The sequence below is a fragment of the Peromyscus californicus genome, unplaced genomic scaffold, assembly GCF_007827085.1.
Source record: "Peromyscus californicus insignis strain IS unplaced genomic scaffold, ASM782708v3 Scaffold_17__1_contigs__length_78620276, whole genome shotgun sequence".
Classification (NCBI taxonomy): domain Eukaryota; kingdom Metazoa; phylum Chordata; class Mammalia; order Rodentia; family Cricetidae; genus Peromyscus; species Peromyscus californicus.
In genome coordinates, this window is record NW_026294469.1 from 6,450,722 (window position 1) to 6,467,027 (window position 16,306).

Genomic DNA, 16,306 nt, shown 5'->3' on the forward strand with positions numbered 1-16,306 from the left:
CCAGGAATGTAGAGCTCAAGTTATTTAGCCGTAGACTTTACTCAAGAGGGTCTAAATTTGCTTTCCTGTCACTGGTATTCACCTTACTCAAATTGTAATTGCTGGACTCAATTTTTTTCTCTAATTAAGAGGTCTTACAAAGGTCAAAAGTAAAACATGGATTCACTCCTAAGATTTATTGTAGAGAAATCTCAAAGGGCATATACAAAGCCAGACCTGTGTATGTGTTCCAGGCTGAGAAAGAATAAACTCGAGAACAGCCCAGGAGGAGGCTCTCAGTGAAGGACCAGCTAGAGGAGCCACAGAAGAGCTGCCCAGTATGCCTTTCCAGGGACCAGTTGAAAACGATCACGAGGACACAAATTGAAATGTATATATTTTCACGGAAAACCTTACATAGATTTAAATGGGTAATGGATTCGGGGGTAATTTTTTCTTTTTGTTTCTTTCCACATTCTAATTTTCTATAATGAGTTCTGTTACACATGAAATAAAGAAGATTGTATCTCAAAATAAACAGAAAAATTGAATTGACATAAACGCTCAGCATGGCTGCCCTACCCTCTTATTTTATTTACTATTAACTCAATTATTTGTTGGGAAGAGTTTGGAAAATGCAGGTGAAAGTAGCCAACAACTATTTGTCACCCCGACTCCTACTGGTCAGGCTGGTGCTGTGGGTAGGGTACAGATGGAATGAATTTCCCACAGGTTCCTGTGTTGGAAGGCTGGTCCACAGGGTGTCAAGGTTGGGGTGCCTGTGGGGCTGCCGAGAGGTGAGGCCTACTGTAAATTAGGTGGGCCACTGGCTACCCAGGCTTTGGAAGAGCTTCACTCTGGTCTCGTGCAGTAGTTAGTTCTGGCTAACGTGGGTGGTAATAAAGAGAGCAACTCCTGTGCCTAGCTCTTCTGCACAGGGTTGATTTGCTTTCCTTTTTTTTCTACCTTGCTGTGAGGATACTGGTGTCATGTCCTTTGAACATGCTAGTCATCACAATGATAAGCCAAATAAATGTCTTTATAAAGCAACCAGTCTCATTTATTATGTGATAAGAATGCAAGTTGCATGAAGACAATGGGTAACATTTATGGCACGTTCTTCCATATATTTTAATTTTACTTTACAAAAAAATGGTATCATCTTAATACATGCAGTTTGTAAACATTTTCATTCACTTAAAAACCTTCGCATATCATTAAGCATACTAGCTTCATATTGTTTTATATTTTGTTGAGACACATTCTAATCTGTAAGCAAGGCTGGTCTTGAATCTAATACATATCCCAGGATGGCCCAAGACTCTGGGCAATTCCCCTAACTCAGCCTCCTGAGTACTGAAGTTAGAGTTATGAGCCATCATTCCTGGCTCTGTATAATTTTGAAAGGCTAAATCGTGTCAACTTGTTTAATAAATCAAAACTTAAAATTTTTTATTTTAGGGACATTTATATCATTTAGTTTGAGTCCTATCAGTTGGAGCACAGAGGACAATGATGTTTCCATGCAGGGGCTTTGAGCACAGAGTCCTCAAGTGAAATCGATGGATTAGAGTTTGACTCAGTGTCTAAAACGAACACTAAGAGCAGTAATAACATCATTTCCCCACGACTTCTATCAACTCTAGGTTTAAAAAGTGCCATTTTAAAAGGAAACACTATTTATATGATCTCAGTGTTGTGACTTCATTTTTTGTTAGAAAACTTGGAGTATTTCAGTATTCGTACGGTGCCTGGTCCCTCTCCTGTACACTCTTCTGACTTTCTTGGCTAAGGGAATCTCTGTGTGCTCTTACATTTGCCTACCTCATATCTTGCCTAATTTGTCTTTCATCTTGTTTATGTTTTGGTAACTAAATGGTAAAACGCTGGCAGCCATGACTGGTGCTCAGCAAGCAGGTACAGAACACCATGACCTTGCTGGGCCCATCCCACACATTTGTCACTCAGTCCTCCCACACCGAGTGACAAGAGGCTGTGACTGACAGAAGGGACATGCAGACAATTGTCACTGGGAGGTGGTGAGGCCAATCTCCTCACTTCTGAGCCTGCATCACGTCATTCATTTCTGCCTTCCTTGACAGGACTGGAAAGGCACAACCTTGGCTCCTTTTACAGACTATAAGATTGAATCTCTATGCAACAGCATAGAACAATATTTGCTTTGTATTCTAACAGTGGGCTTAATTAGTATATTTTAAGAAGCACACATGACCATATAATTAAATATGAACAATTCAGATGGGGCATACTTTAACACCTATTGAGAGGGAAGCGATTGTTACTTTTAAGTATACCAGCCTTGAAAAATAAAAGACTTTTTTTTCTAATAAATAGATGTACAACATCTGTGTGAAGAAATTATGTTCCTGTTAGCTAATAAAAACATAGCTAAGGCTTCAAATATACCATTTCTTCTTTGCATTTAAGTATAAATCTACTCCTCATTCATTCATTCATTCATTCAAACTTTCAAGGTACTGAAAGACTGAAAGTCTGCTCTGTGTTGGCCCTCAGCTGGACACCAAGAAAACGAAAACTTAAGGGAATCCTCCCCATGGACTAGAAGGCAGAGAAATAGACAACTCTAGAGTGATTGCTGCCTTAGTGATATGACAAGATGCAGAAGATGCAGGAGTACAGGGGAGGGAGGGTCAGCATCACTGTGGGTGTGGGGAAAAGTATCCCAGGCTCTAGGGAGTCAGCATCACTGTGGGTGTGGGGAGAAGTATCCCAGACTCTGGGGAGTCAGCATCACTGTGGGTGTGGGGAGAAGTATCCCAGACTCTGGGGAGTCAGCATCACTGTGGGTGTGGGGAGAAGTATCCCAGGCTCTGGGGGGTCAGCATCACTGTGGGTGTGGGGAGAAGTATCCCAGACTCTGGGGAGTCAGCATCACTGTGGGTGTGGGGAGAAGTATCCCAGGCTCTGGGGGGTCAGCATCACTGTGGGTGTGGGGAGAAGTATCCCAGGCTCTGGGGTTCAGCATCACTGTGGGTGTGGGGAGAAGTATCCCAGGCTCTGGGGGGTCAGCATCACTGTGGGTGTGGGGAGAAGTATCCCAGGCTCTGGGGTTCAGCATCACTGTGGGTGTGGGGAGAAGTATCCCAGGCTCTGGGGTTCAGCATCACTGTGGGTGTGGGGAGAAGTATCCCAGGCTCTGGGGGGTCAGCATCACTGTGGGTGTGGGGAGAAGTATCCCAGGCTCTGGGGTTCAGCATCACTGTGGGTGTGGGGAGAAGTATCCCAGGCTCTGGGGTTCAGCATCACTGTGGGTGTGGGGAGAAGTATCCCAGGCTCTGGGGGAGTCAGCATCACTGTGGGTGTGGGGAGAAGTATCCCAGGCTCTGGGGTTCAGCATCACTGTGGGTGTGGGGAGAAGTATCCCAGACTCTGGGGTTCAGCATCACTGTGGGTGTGGGGAGAAGTATCCCAGACTCTGGGGAGTCAGCATCACTGTGGGTGTGGGGAGAAGTATCCCAGGCTCTGGGGGGTCAGCATCACTGTGGGTGTGGGGGGAAACATCCCAGACTCTGGGGGGTCAGCATCACTGTGGGTGTGGGGAGAAGTATCCCAGGCTCTGGGGGGTCAGCATCACTGTGGGTGTGGGGAGAAGTATCCCAGGCTCTGGGGTTCAGCATCACTGTGGGTGTGGGGAGAAGTATCCCAGGCTCTGGGGAGTCAGCATCACTGTGGGTGTGGGGAGAAGTATCCCAGGCTCTGGGGGGTCAGCATCACTGTGGGTGTGGGGAGAAACATCCCAGACTCTGGGGGGTCAGCATCACTGTGGGTGTGGGGGGAAACATCCCAGACTCTGGGGGGTCAGCATCACTGTGGGTGTGGGGAAAAGTATCCCAGGCTCTGGGGGGTCAGCATCACTGTCGGTGTGGGGAGAAAAGTCTCAAAGGCTCTACCATCTCAAGGGAGATAGATCCTTCCAGAGTGCTCCCTCTCTGGTCTCTGCACAGACTGCGGTGAGGACCACTCCCATCTTACCCTCTCTGGTCCCTGTACAGCCTGCAGTGAGGAGCACTCCCATCTCACTTGCCTGACAGTAGTCTTCCTGTCAGCTCCCTCCAGTTCTTCCCTACATTTTGGAAACGATCCTTTGTAAATAACCATCCATCTCAACTGGGGCATGACCACTGTCTCATCCATGGTAGACACTGACTTTGACTTGGGGCAGCTGAAGGCCAGCTTGGCAGTGACAGAACTCAGAAGAGACAGTGTGTGTGTGTGTGTGGGGGGGGGGCGGTGGTGTTTCCCTTGGGGACTGAGAGACAGTCACTGTGGAGGAAAATCTGTGCAGCTGTCTGGCAGGAGGTGGCAGGTGTTAGGAAGTGCCACACACCTTAGAATTCCAGCAATCATTAGGGATATGGACCAGAGCTGGAGGGAAAGAATTGGTTATAGAGTCATAAGACTATCTGAAGCTCCAAAATGGATGTTTCCTGACACCATCCCTTAGATGAGAAAGTTGAGGCTTCAACAAGTTATTGATTTGCTTGCTCATTCATTCATTCATTTATTCATTCATTCAATAAATTTTGAAGGTATGTAATGTTTCAGACTGTCCTTCCTGGCACAAAGAGGGTCTGAAGCTAATAGAACACTATCTCATGGAACCAGATTCGAACTCAAGTCAGTCTGACTCTAAATACAGTGCTCCTTCCATGGTCTCAAGATGCTTGATTCTTAGATAAAAATCTCACTCAGCCAAAGTATCGCATGGAGCCCAGTGATCTACTGCTTCCTGGGACATCACAGTCCTTGGGCTGCTGGGTCATCTTTCCTTCTGGATTACTCTCTTCGTGAAGCATGGTGGGATCTTTACACATCCTGAAATCTACATTTTTTTAAAACCCTCATCAAGACTGGTCACCCAGACTAATGCTAATGCTTATCACTGAGCTATTGGGCCAACTTTTAAGAATATAAGAGACAAGGTATCAGCTGCCTACAAGCTCCCCCATCTGTTCAAATGGAAAAACTTCACAGAACTGGAGGATGCTGGGCAGCTCAGTTCATGTTTGTGTTTTAAAAGAACATTAAAAAAAAAAGCAAAGCAACTTTTCATGTGATTTTTTCCTAACAGAAGCATCTATTTCAATTTCAAGGTTATTTGTTCTAAAGTGATAGAAAAGTATGGTATGAGTGCAGATGTAAAGACTGCTGAACTGTTCAGCTAGTAGGTGTGTTCCCAGCAGGCACAAGGACCTGGGTTCAGTACCCCAAATTCATGGGAAAATCCAGGCATGGTGGCACTTGCTTGTCATCCTAGCTCTGGGAAGCTAGAGATGGCAGATCCCTGGGGCTCCCTGGCTAGCCAGACTAGCCTGATGGGTCGGCCCCTGGGTCCCAGGGACAGATTCTGTCTCAGACAATATGGTAAATGGCTCCTGGGGAATGACACTGAGCTTGTCCTCTGATTTCCATATGCCTGAGTGTGATGGCTTCCCACACCTGCACCCCTCCCCTCCCCCTCCCCCCACAGTAAGAATGCAGCTTTGACTTCAGGATGAGATGTGTCACTTCAGAGAATTTATGGAACTACCTGATTCTTGATTTCTTCCTCTAAGATAGGGTGAATTGAATAACTCTTCCTCATTTTTCAGAATGGGAGGAGGTACTGCATGTGCCTGACTTGGCACAGCACATGGCATGTCGTAAGTGCTCAGCAAATAGAGGCGTCACCATCCTGGTCATTATCTCTCTCACTAACCACACTATCTCACCACACCCCCTCAAGGAAAGGGACATGATTGTGCAACCCAAACATCTGTATCAAGAGCAACACACTTCTAGTTTGGGAAAAAGAACATGTCAAATACACTTAGAAACCAGAAGTTCATTAAGCCTAAGAAAATGGTTATCAGTACCATGATTGAACCCACACAGGCTTCACATTTCTGAACTAACGAAAATCTGGAGACTAAATCTAAATCTGCATCATTTATTTTATTCCACTGCTGCCTTTTACCTTGGGCAAAAAGTCTGTGCAGTGATTCACTGATGTATTCAGAGGCGCCTCTTTTCTTGGGAGTTTCAGTACATGATCTTAAAAGTTATCGGTTGCATAGCATGTGCATTCTTGTCCAACCCCCCCCCCCCCCATTGATTGGATATTGGGTGTGCATTCATGGTCTACCCGCATTGGATGGATGTTGGGTAGTCATCCATGGTCTACCCCCATTGGATGGATGTTGGGTATGCATTCATGGTCTACCCTCCATTGGATGGATGTTGGGTGTGCATCCATGGTCTACCCCCATTGGATGGATGTTGGGTATGCATTCATGGTCTACCCTCCATTGGATGGATGTTGGGTGTGCATCCATGGTCTACCCCCATTGGATGGATGTTGGGTGTGCATCCATGGTCTACCCCCCATTGGATGGATGTTGGGTGTGCATTCATGTTCTGCCCTCCATTGGATGGATGTTGGGTGTTCATTCATGGTCTACCCCCCATTGGATACTGGGGACCCAGGTGAGGTCAAGTCATCACTGCTTGGGCCTATTTGAACTTGACCCAGACAAGAGCACAGGAGAGCTGGAATAGGTCACTTGGTAAAGGAAAATTAGGGATTCATGGAGGTATAGAGAAAAGGGCAGAAGATGTATATTCCTACTTTCAGAAACAAAAGATATCATTTTGGACTTCAAATTTATTTTTCCATTTAGTGCACATTGCTTGTTTGTGTTTTGTTTTCCTTGGGCTAGTCACACTAAGTGAGAAAAATCAAATCTGAGCCTAAATGTCAGTCATGGTAACTCACGCTCTCTTGGCAGAATTTGTTGGGTTGGAGACTGGACAGTGAACAGGCAAGTGTTCACCCAAACACAGCTCCTGGGTCTACCAGTGTGGGCTGGGGAGACGTAAGCCTGTGGTCCCCCAACCTCTAGCAGACTTGTCTGTTTACTGTGTGTATCACACAAATCCCCCCATGTTCTGTGTGTGCTGTACTGTGGAGAAGGGTGGGCACACTGTGTTTTGGGAGGAGAAGCACTGGGCTATGCTTTTTCAGAGTAAGGCTAACGGAAGTGGGCGGTGAGCTTGTGAGGTTTCACGGTGGGGTGGTAGAAAGTTCAGTAAACAGTGAGATGAGGAAGATGGGATTAGAAAAACAAATACAGAGGGATGGAGGGAGCTGGGACTCTGCTTAATGGTCCTAAGAAAAGCTAGGTCAGGCTGACAGGAGCCTTGGAAGAGATCCCCTTCCTTGCTAATGTTTAGAATAGTAACTTTATTTTCTTTCATGACATGAGGTTATCCAAAGTAAACATCTTTTGGGGAAGAAGTTTCCAACTTAATAGGAGGAACCACTCTTTCCCAGTGAGCAGCCCTGGACCATATGTTACCTGGACTTATGACTTTAGCTGACTACAACCAGACTGTAAATCTCAAGTGAGTGCCACCTGGATGAGGGACATGCCCTGAAGCTGCACTGCCCAGCTTATAGCGTCTTTCACGAAAACACCCCTTGGAGGTTGTGGCCCTGGCGCTGATGGGAGGTTGTGGCCCTGGCGCTGATGGGAGGTTGTGGCCCTGGCGCTGATGGGAGGTTGTGGCCCTGGCGCTGATGGGAGGTTGTGGCCCTGGCGCTGATGGGAGGTTGTGGCCCTGGCGCTGATGGGAGGTTGTGGCCCTGGCGCTGATGGGAGGTTGCTCTCTGTTTGTGAGAGTTGTCTAACTGGTGCTATCGTTTTATAACTACGTGAAAATTTGTGTGTGGAAACTTGAGTGAGCTGATAGCATGCTATTGGTTTACTCTGGTCATGGTCTGTGCTTTTTATAGACCAGTACTCCTGGGCAGCAGGCCATGTGGCTTAGTTCAACCTTACTTTGACCCTGGCCTATAGCACAGACTTTGGCATCACCTGAGTTCAAGGGCTGGATCTGTCACTCATTAGCTGTTCGAGCATAGGGAAGATATTTGTTATCTCTAAGCCACAAATTGCAAATCAGAGACATGTGGATAATAATGCAGTCTATTTCCTGGTGTTGCTGTGAAGGATAAATAAGGAATGAGTGTCGAGGAAAGCTTTAATACATGCTCATTGTCCTTTGTATTACTACAACAATAAAAAGCATTGTAGATTCAATAGTAAGAAGATCACATCTATGATTATATATGTATCTATACATACATATATATATATATATATATATATATATATATACACATGTATCTTGAAATACCCACGTATACATGCGTGCATATATATCCTATCAGATACTGAATAAAAACGTAAAAGTGAAAGAGTCTTCTGGTCAACTGGTACCTAGTGAGGGACCACAGTAGGTCAAGTGATGAAGAGTGAAGGGGGAAAAGAATCCCTGGAACTCTGACAACCAGTGAGATGAGACTTGCAGTTTAAACCGAATAGACACACATAGAACCTACCTTAGTGAGGATTCCTAACACTGCGGGGGTTGGAAAAATTGTATTCCTAATGCCGTTTGAACGTTCACAACTACTTGTGCTTGCTCCTTTCTGAAGTCTCAGACATTTCATTGCTCTTGCCTTCCCTCCCCCGTTCCCCTTCCCTCCTCTTCTCTTCTGACCATGTCTTTAGCCCAGGCTGGCCTTGAACTTTCCATGTATCACAAGATGATCTTGAACTGGTCCTTCTGCCTCCACCTCTGACTGTTGGGATGACAGACTTGCAGCAGTGCACCTGTTCTGTGTGGTGCTGGGGATTGAACCCAGGGCCTGTGCAAGGTGATCAAGCGCTCTACCAGCTGAGTGGCACCCCAAGTTCATTCTCAGGTATTTTCAACCAACATACCCCACTGATCACTGAGGGTGAGAAGGTTTAGTTAAGAAAATTGCTCATAATTTTTAATAATTTTGGGGAGTAAGTTCAAAAAGTAGAACACTTTTTCAATAAGAACTGTAATTTGTGTGACAATCATTATAACAAAAATCAAGGACATTACTGCAGTTGATAGGACTCTTTCATCCTCCTAAAGATATGTCTACTGAATCCTGCACAAGACCAGACACAGCGTAGGTGAGCAGAGGCCTTTAAAAACATGATATAGTTGTTTAAAACTCCAAAACAGAAATATGCATTCATTTTAAGTTGCTAAGACAGAAATCTAGCTGTTTGGGGATTTTTAAATTTTTATTTCCCTTGTCTTAAATTCTTTTGAAATAAGGCAGGGATATTAATAATGCATATGGCACTTCTGGATTCAACAATGTCCTCCATGAAATCCTGGTACTGGCTTCCAATCTCTCCCTGGGCACTTCACATTGTGTGCACGTGTACGTGTGCTGGCCACGAGGCTGCTTGTAATTGGCCTTCTCACAAATTAGTCACAGATCCACCTTCCTGGCACAGGCTCCTCAGGTGTCTTGTCAGTTTCCTAGGTCTCTTTTCGAGGCTGGAAAGGGTTGTGAGTTGCTATCAACTGAACTCATGAAGAAAAGTTGGCTATCTAGAGGCACACAAATCATTTTGGCATTTCAGGTCATTCTTGGGCTGATCTTTGATGTTCACTGGTGATAGGAAAATAAGACATTCATTATTCCTCTTAATAAGCTTCACAGAGGCTCCTGCAGAGGCGGAAGGCATTCTGGAAACTGATGCTGCTCCTTACTGTTCCAACGGTGGATGTCTTGGGTAAGCCTGAGGATGTCTCTTTTCAGTTTTAGGAATGATTGAGCAAACATTGTGGCTGCACTTTGTGGGGGATGGATCGTCAGAGCAGTGCAACTGAGACATTGAAAACTCTATTTCCCTTTTTAATGAAATTGTATAAGTCCTCAGATTCACTGTGAAACAAATATTTCAGCATTGAGGGCTCAGAGAGTGAACATTAAAATCCTTAAGACCAGCCTAACTCCTTAGGATCAGTCACAGCTAATAGCCCCTACATAGCATCTTGAAAGCTTCTGGCACATACACTGTGCAAGGATTTCTCCATTTGTACTTGTGCCTTCTATATACAGACAGTGTGTGGTGTTCAGTAACTTTTTCTTCCATTTAACAACATGTGCTAAACATCTCTCTGTCCATACTCATTGAGATTGACCTCATCATTGTTAATTGCATCCTATCCAGTTCAGTTTAAATTCTATGTTTTAAGGCATGTAACTATTATATGTGCTTAGAAATTTGTTATAAAAAATTGTCAATAAACACATCTATGAATTTTTGATTCACTCAGTTCACTTTGTAAGCTAAATTCTGAGACTCAGAATTATTTGGACAAATGGTATGCATATTTAATTCTTAATTTTTATTACAAAATGACCATATAAAAAGGCTATACAATTAACACTTCCACCAAGAATATATGAGTGTTTGCTATACTAGCCATATCCTCTGGTCTTCAGCATTATCAAGCTTTGAAATTACAGCCATCATTTTGATGTTTATTGGCTTTAAAAATTATGATTCAAGTGTATTCATTTATGATTGCTAATCCCTTGTACTTCCTTTCTGTAAACTGCCCATTTTCCACGCCTCCCTTTTTAATTAATGGTCTTACTGTAAAATAGTGAAGTTAGATATTTGCATGTCAGGCTATATCAATTTTAATTCCATTATCTATAAAATGAGATATTTTCTTCTAATACTTTTATGGTTTATTTATTTAGAGACAGGATCTCTGTAGCCTAGGCTGACTTCAAAGTACATCACTGAGAATGACCTTGAACCTCTCTCTGTCTCTGTCGCTGTCTCTCTCTGTCTGTGTGTGTGTGTGTGTGTGTGTGTGTGTGTGTGTGTGTGTGTGTGTGTGAGATCTGTGCGTCTTATCCACACATATGTGCAGACGTGTTCACCCATGCTTATGCAGTCCAGAGACTTTCTCATCAGGTGTTCCACTTTCACAGTCTACACTTTACTCACTTGAGACAAAGGTTCTCACTGGACCTGCAGCTAGCCTGGGAACTGGCTAGCTCCAACAGTCCTGTCTCCAGGCCCACAGTGTTGGAGGCAAGTGCATGACTATAACCAATTGTTTTCCATGGGTTCTGGGGACCGGAGCTGAGGTCCTCAAGCTTGCTCAGCCAGTCCTCTTACCCACGGAGTCATTCTTCATCCCTGATGATCTATTATTTTGCTCGGCTTCTTATCTTATGCTTCAGAATGTGACACTGTGGAAATTCACTGTGCAATGCTGAGGTACGTTTCCACCCTTGCTGGCCTTGGCTCCTTCCACCCTTGCCTTCTTCATATGCACAGAGTTTGTTCATGTCTCCTCTCAACTCTGATCTACCCACCCTCTATTGTTATTAAAATTTACACAGCTTTATATTTTAAAAAATTATGAGTGCAAATCAGTTGTACCAAATAATAGGTTTCACTGTGAGTTTCCCACGCATTTTCAATACTCTTTGATCATATTTCAGCATGATTTGCTATCTAACCTTTGTTCCTCAGTTCTCCTTTTGATTTCTCTAATTCATAACGAACGACAATCTGCAATGACCTTTGGCTGTGAGTGTAAATTTGATAGCTATGCCTCCCAGATTTCTTTGTAAAAAATTCATCCTCAAAATAGTTCTCAAAAAAGCATGCAGAGGAGCCTTTCCTGGGCTCCCGGCATTTAGCAACGACTAAGAGAGAAGATCCCAATTCCTGTAGAGCTACGTGGGGTGAGAGGGAGGGTCAATGGCAAATAAATAGGTTAGATAATAGTGTTCCATGAATGTTCCGTGAAGAGAGTAAGTTATGAACAAGAGCTGCAGACAACAGGGGGAACACAGATAAGCTATAAGCTGTCCGGGAAAGGTTCTCAGCTCAGCCTTCTATTCGTTAGGCCCCAGCTTATCATAGCCAATTTCCTTCTAAGTAGCTTGACCTTCAGTGGGTCAGTGTCTAGAATAGAATTTGCCATGTTTCCATTGAAACCTGTCCCCTCTGATCCCTGCAGCTTCACATCCTTGCCATCTTGCTTCTCAGTTCTTTGATGTGAATCTTTCAGGGCAATTTGCCTCCATCCTTTCCTACCCTCCTGGAATGTCCTCCGAAGTGTTGTACCATGGCTCCATGATGTGTGCTTGAATTCTCTCAAATTCTTGTGTACATCTGCATGTGTGTGCATGTTCCTATGTGTTCGGGTGCATGTGGGGGCCAGGGGTCAACCTCAGGTGGCTGTTCCTCAGCAGTCATTCATCATGTTTTCTGAGACATGGTCTCTCACTGGGACCTGGAGTTTATCACTTAGTCTGGGATGGATGACCCACAAGCCCCAGGGATCCTTCTGGCTCCACTTCTCCTGTTCTGAGATTACAGATGTGCTCCACCATGCCTGCCTTTTTACATGAGTCCTGGGCTTAGACTCAGGTCCTCAGACAGCAAGCACTTTACTGATTGAGCAAAACGAACAAACAAACAAAAAAACAGCAACAAATATCCCTCATAACTCCCCCATGCCTTCTTCTTTCAATATTGTAATCTTAATATTCTCAAGCACACCTTCAGCTGCCATGGGAAGTAATTTTGCTTATATGATGAATCTATAGATGGCATCATCTCAGAATTAAAATGCTGGGGGTCTGAGCTAGGTCCAGTTCTCAACCCTTTTCTCCAAATGAAAAGTTGCTATTTGTCAGGCTCTGCCCCGAACCACAGGGCTACATATGCATCCATTCCTCACAATAACTCCTTCCAGCAGGTTCTAGAAGGACCATTGCTTTACAAATGAGGAAACTGAGGAATGCAGATGTTGTCTGAGGGAGCAGAGCCAGTGGCACAAACCCAGCCCATTCTTCAAGTGAGGAGGAGCAACAGCTTGCCTTTAAAGCCCAGCCATGTACACTACTTTGTAGTGTGTCAGGACTGTGTCTTCACTTATGTGCTTGTGTGTGAGTGCTGTTCCTGCTCTCAGGACCTCCGTCCCTATCTCCACATGCCCACATGGCCAAAGCCCAGCTCACACAGCCTTCTGTCCCTAAGACCAGCCTGGCTCACAGCAGTTGTTTAACCTTCAAATTGCTAGAGCAGCTTCAGGAAGAGTTCCCTACCCAGCACAGGGCTGCATGGGACTTCGTCTCTGTCTTTCTTTGGAAAGTAGACTGCAATGTACTCTAAAGTCTATGCAGTGGTTTCCTCGGAGGACAAGGAAAGATTTAGTTCCCATGAAAAGTGTTTGTTGTTGATGACCAAGTCCACCATAAGACAATGGAATAAAGCTTTCATTTAGATGCTGGCAATGACTGTAATGTATATATTTAAGCTTGCCAAATAAAAATTTAAAAATTAAAGGCAGAGAGACTCACTTGACAAACACTTACTAAACATGTACTCCATATATGTAAGTACCTGTGAAGAATCAAACAAGGGAACTAAATATTCTCAGTTATGTGGTGATGGCAAACACTCGCCACCTTCCAGTGACTGGAAAGTTTATTTCAAGGTCTTATCAGATACCCTTTGAAGGTTGCTGGGGTGATATTACTCAAGTCAATTATACAGTAACTGAGCCCTTCCAGCAACCTCTCCCCTGAAAGGTGGGGGTGATATATCGGAAGGAGGAGGAACGTGATGGGGTATGGGACCATGAGGCATCCATTCTTTCTCATCTTCTATTGGCCAAAGCAGTAACAGTCTCACCCAGAGTCAGGTGGTCAGGAAATACACTCCCAGCCAGAGGAAAGCACTGTCAGTGAGTAATTCTCAAAACTCCCCCAACAAAGATCTCTGTCCCCTGTAGCTTGTTCTAGACCGCAAAGGGAGCACAGAAAACACACGGCACAAGTGACAGTTGTATTAATTATAGGACGTGTTAGGAGATACAAGGTGTGTGTTATTGAAAAGAAGGGCATCAGGTAACAACGGTGGCGGGAGTGTGGAGGAAACTGGACATTCCCTGAGATTGTGCTACCAAATGGGTCCCTGAAGGAGGCAAAGGCAGCCGTCATGTGGTTTTCCTGAGAAAGGGCTTCTGCCCAAGGTAGCAGCACTGCCCAAGTTCTGAAGTGGGAGCCTCTCTGTGTGCTTAAAAATAGCAAGGGGATTAGTATGGCTGTGGCAGATGGAGATAGCAGAGTCTGGGCTGTCAAGGCGACACCACATGGGACTTCAGAGGTCCTGTCAGGAGTCTGAATTCTTCCTTTTTTTTTTTTTCAGACCCAGGTAGGAAAACAACATGCTTTCACATCACTGTTAAAAGTATCTGTATGGAGAGCAGACTCATGGAGGGTAGAGATGGAGGCAGGGGAGGTGCAGGAGAGCGACTCTATTGTTCAATTAGACCTGGAGGCAGCTCACCCCGGGCAGCAGCATGACATCTTGCCACGAGATCTGATTTCAGGTTCCTTTCGGTGTGTTTCACAATGTGGTTTTAGTTTCAAACACAGCAGGATTCTGAAATGAAATTGTGTTTCTTCCCACGGTCCTCTGCCTTCCTCCAGTTTCGCCTTTGATGCCCCGCACCTTGTTGACTAGCTCTGGCTACACTGGCTTCTTGTGGTCATTTGATGACACTGGATTCTTCCCGGCCACAGCCCTTCCCTTCCTCATGTCTCAGCCTCAGCGTCTCCTGCTGGAGAGGCCTTCCTCCAGCAGCCGGCTCAAAGAGCCAACTCTTGGTTGCATCATTCTGTGTTTCCTCAATGGTGGTTATTACAGTCTACAATCCAGTTCCTTGTTAATGGTGTGTGTGTGAGTGTGTGTGTGTGTGTGTGTGTGTGTGTGTGTGTGTGTGTGTGTAGACCAAAGATGGTTGTTTCTCAGCCACCGTCTAGAACTCGCTCAATAGGCTAGACTCACTGTCCAGCAAGCCCAAAAGATCCACCTATTTTTGTCTCCTCCCTTCACTGGGACTCAAGCCGGTAGCACCATGTCTGGTGTTTTACATGGGTTTTGAGGAATCTGATTTAGGTCAGTGCAAAGCAAGCATTTACTGACCAAGTTACCTACCTTCCTGGCCCCGATGATGTTCTTCTTTACCTTCCTTCCTTCCTTCCTTCCTTCCTTCCTTCCTTCCTTCCTTCCTTCCTCCCTCCCTCCCTCCCTCCCTTCCTTCCTTCCTTTTTTTAAAGAGTTTTTTCTTTGTTATTGAAACTTTTACACATGCACATAATGAAATATGGTCAGATACACCCCATTTCTGCCATCAAACTTCCCTTCTTTTTCTATTTTTTCTTTTGGTTGTTTGTGACAGGGTTTCTCTGTGTAGCTTTTGCTGTCCTGGCTTTCGTTCTGTAGATGAGGCTATTCTCAACCTCACAGAGATCTACCTTCCTCTGTCTCCCAAGTGCTGGGATTAAAGGCATGTACCACCACCACTTTGCTTTTTTTGCTTTTTTAATAACCCACTAAGTCCAGTTAGTGCTTCCTGTGTGTGCGCAGGTGTGGGGCTATACACTGCAGCATGGGAATCCTGCAAGTGACCACATCACTGACTCTCTCATCCCCGGGAACTATCAACTCCCAGTAGCTCCTCAATATGGCCTTCTTTCTGTCCCACAGAAAGAAGATTTTACTCTTCTTTCTGGATTGCAGATTTTATAACCAGACAGCCGGGACTGATTCTGCCCACTTCTCAGTATCTAGAACAGTACCCGAGAGAACTAGGAACACAGTAAAGTTGTACATGAACAGATTATCGTAGTCTTTCCTCGTCCATCATGCTTTATTTCCCCATTGTTTCCGTTACCCATGACCAACCATGGTCTGAAAATATTTAATAGAAAACTCTGGAAATGAGCAGTATTTTAAAAAGTATGTTTTTAAATACTGTTCTGAGTAGTTCTCCATTTACCTGGAAGTGACCGTATTTTTGCCTGGTGTATCCACTCTGTATGTGCTACCCACCTGTTAGTAGTCTTCAGTAATACCCTACATTTCAGGCATCTTATTGGAGGGAGTCGTGGACAAAGGGGACCACTGTTTTGAATCAAGGATAAGTATATATCATTCATACAAAAGTCAGGATAGAACACTCAAGGGGAGTTAAAGAAATTTTGAAGTACTTTATAAAAATATGAATTAGTAGCATGTTTTAAGAGAAAATATCTTTATGAATCCCAGACAGCATAAGGTGGCTGTTAGCATGCTGGGTATTTTAAATTTTGGTGTAATGAACAGTTTTTGCATCTGCTTCCTCCACCAGGGATGATGTGCTATTCTTCCTTTTATCTCATGTGCCTCTTTGACAAACACTTATTGTACCAAACTGTCTTGACCCCATGTTCTCAAATTCTCATGCTGAGCTTCCTAATGAGACCCTTGTTAAATGTAGAGTCTTATCATGAATTTTACAAAGGCTTCATGGAAAAGAAAAACCTTGCGTGCATTCCATGATCTTTTGCACATATTGAGATGTTGCTAATCAAGCTGCCATC

The 16,306-nt window shown here is 44.5% G+C and overlaps 1 protein-coding gene across 2 annotated transcripts in view; it reads right to left on the bottom strand.

Annotated features, from left to right (window-relative positions):
* Chst9 (carbohydrate sulfotransferase 9) overlaps positions 1 to 16,306 on the bottom strand; it is a 270,562-nt gene that overhangs the window by 60,956 nt on the left and 193,300 nt on the right. The window lies entirely within an intron of this gene.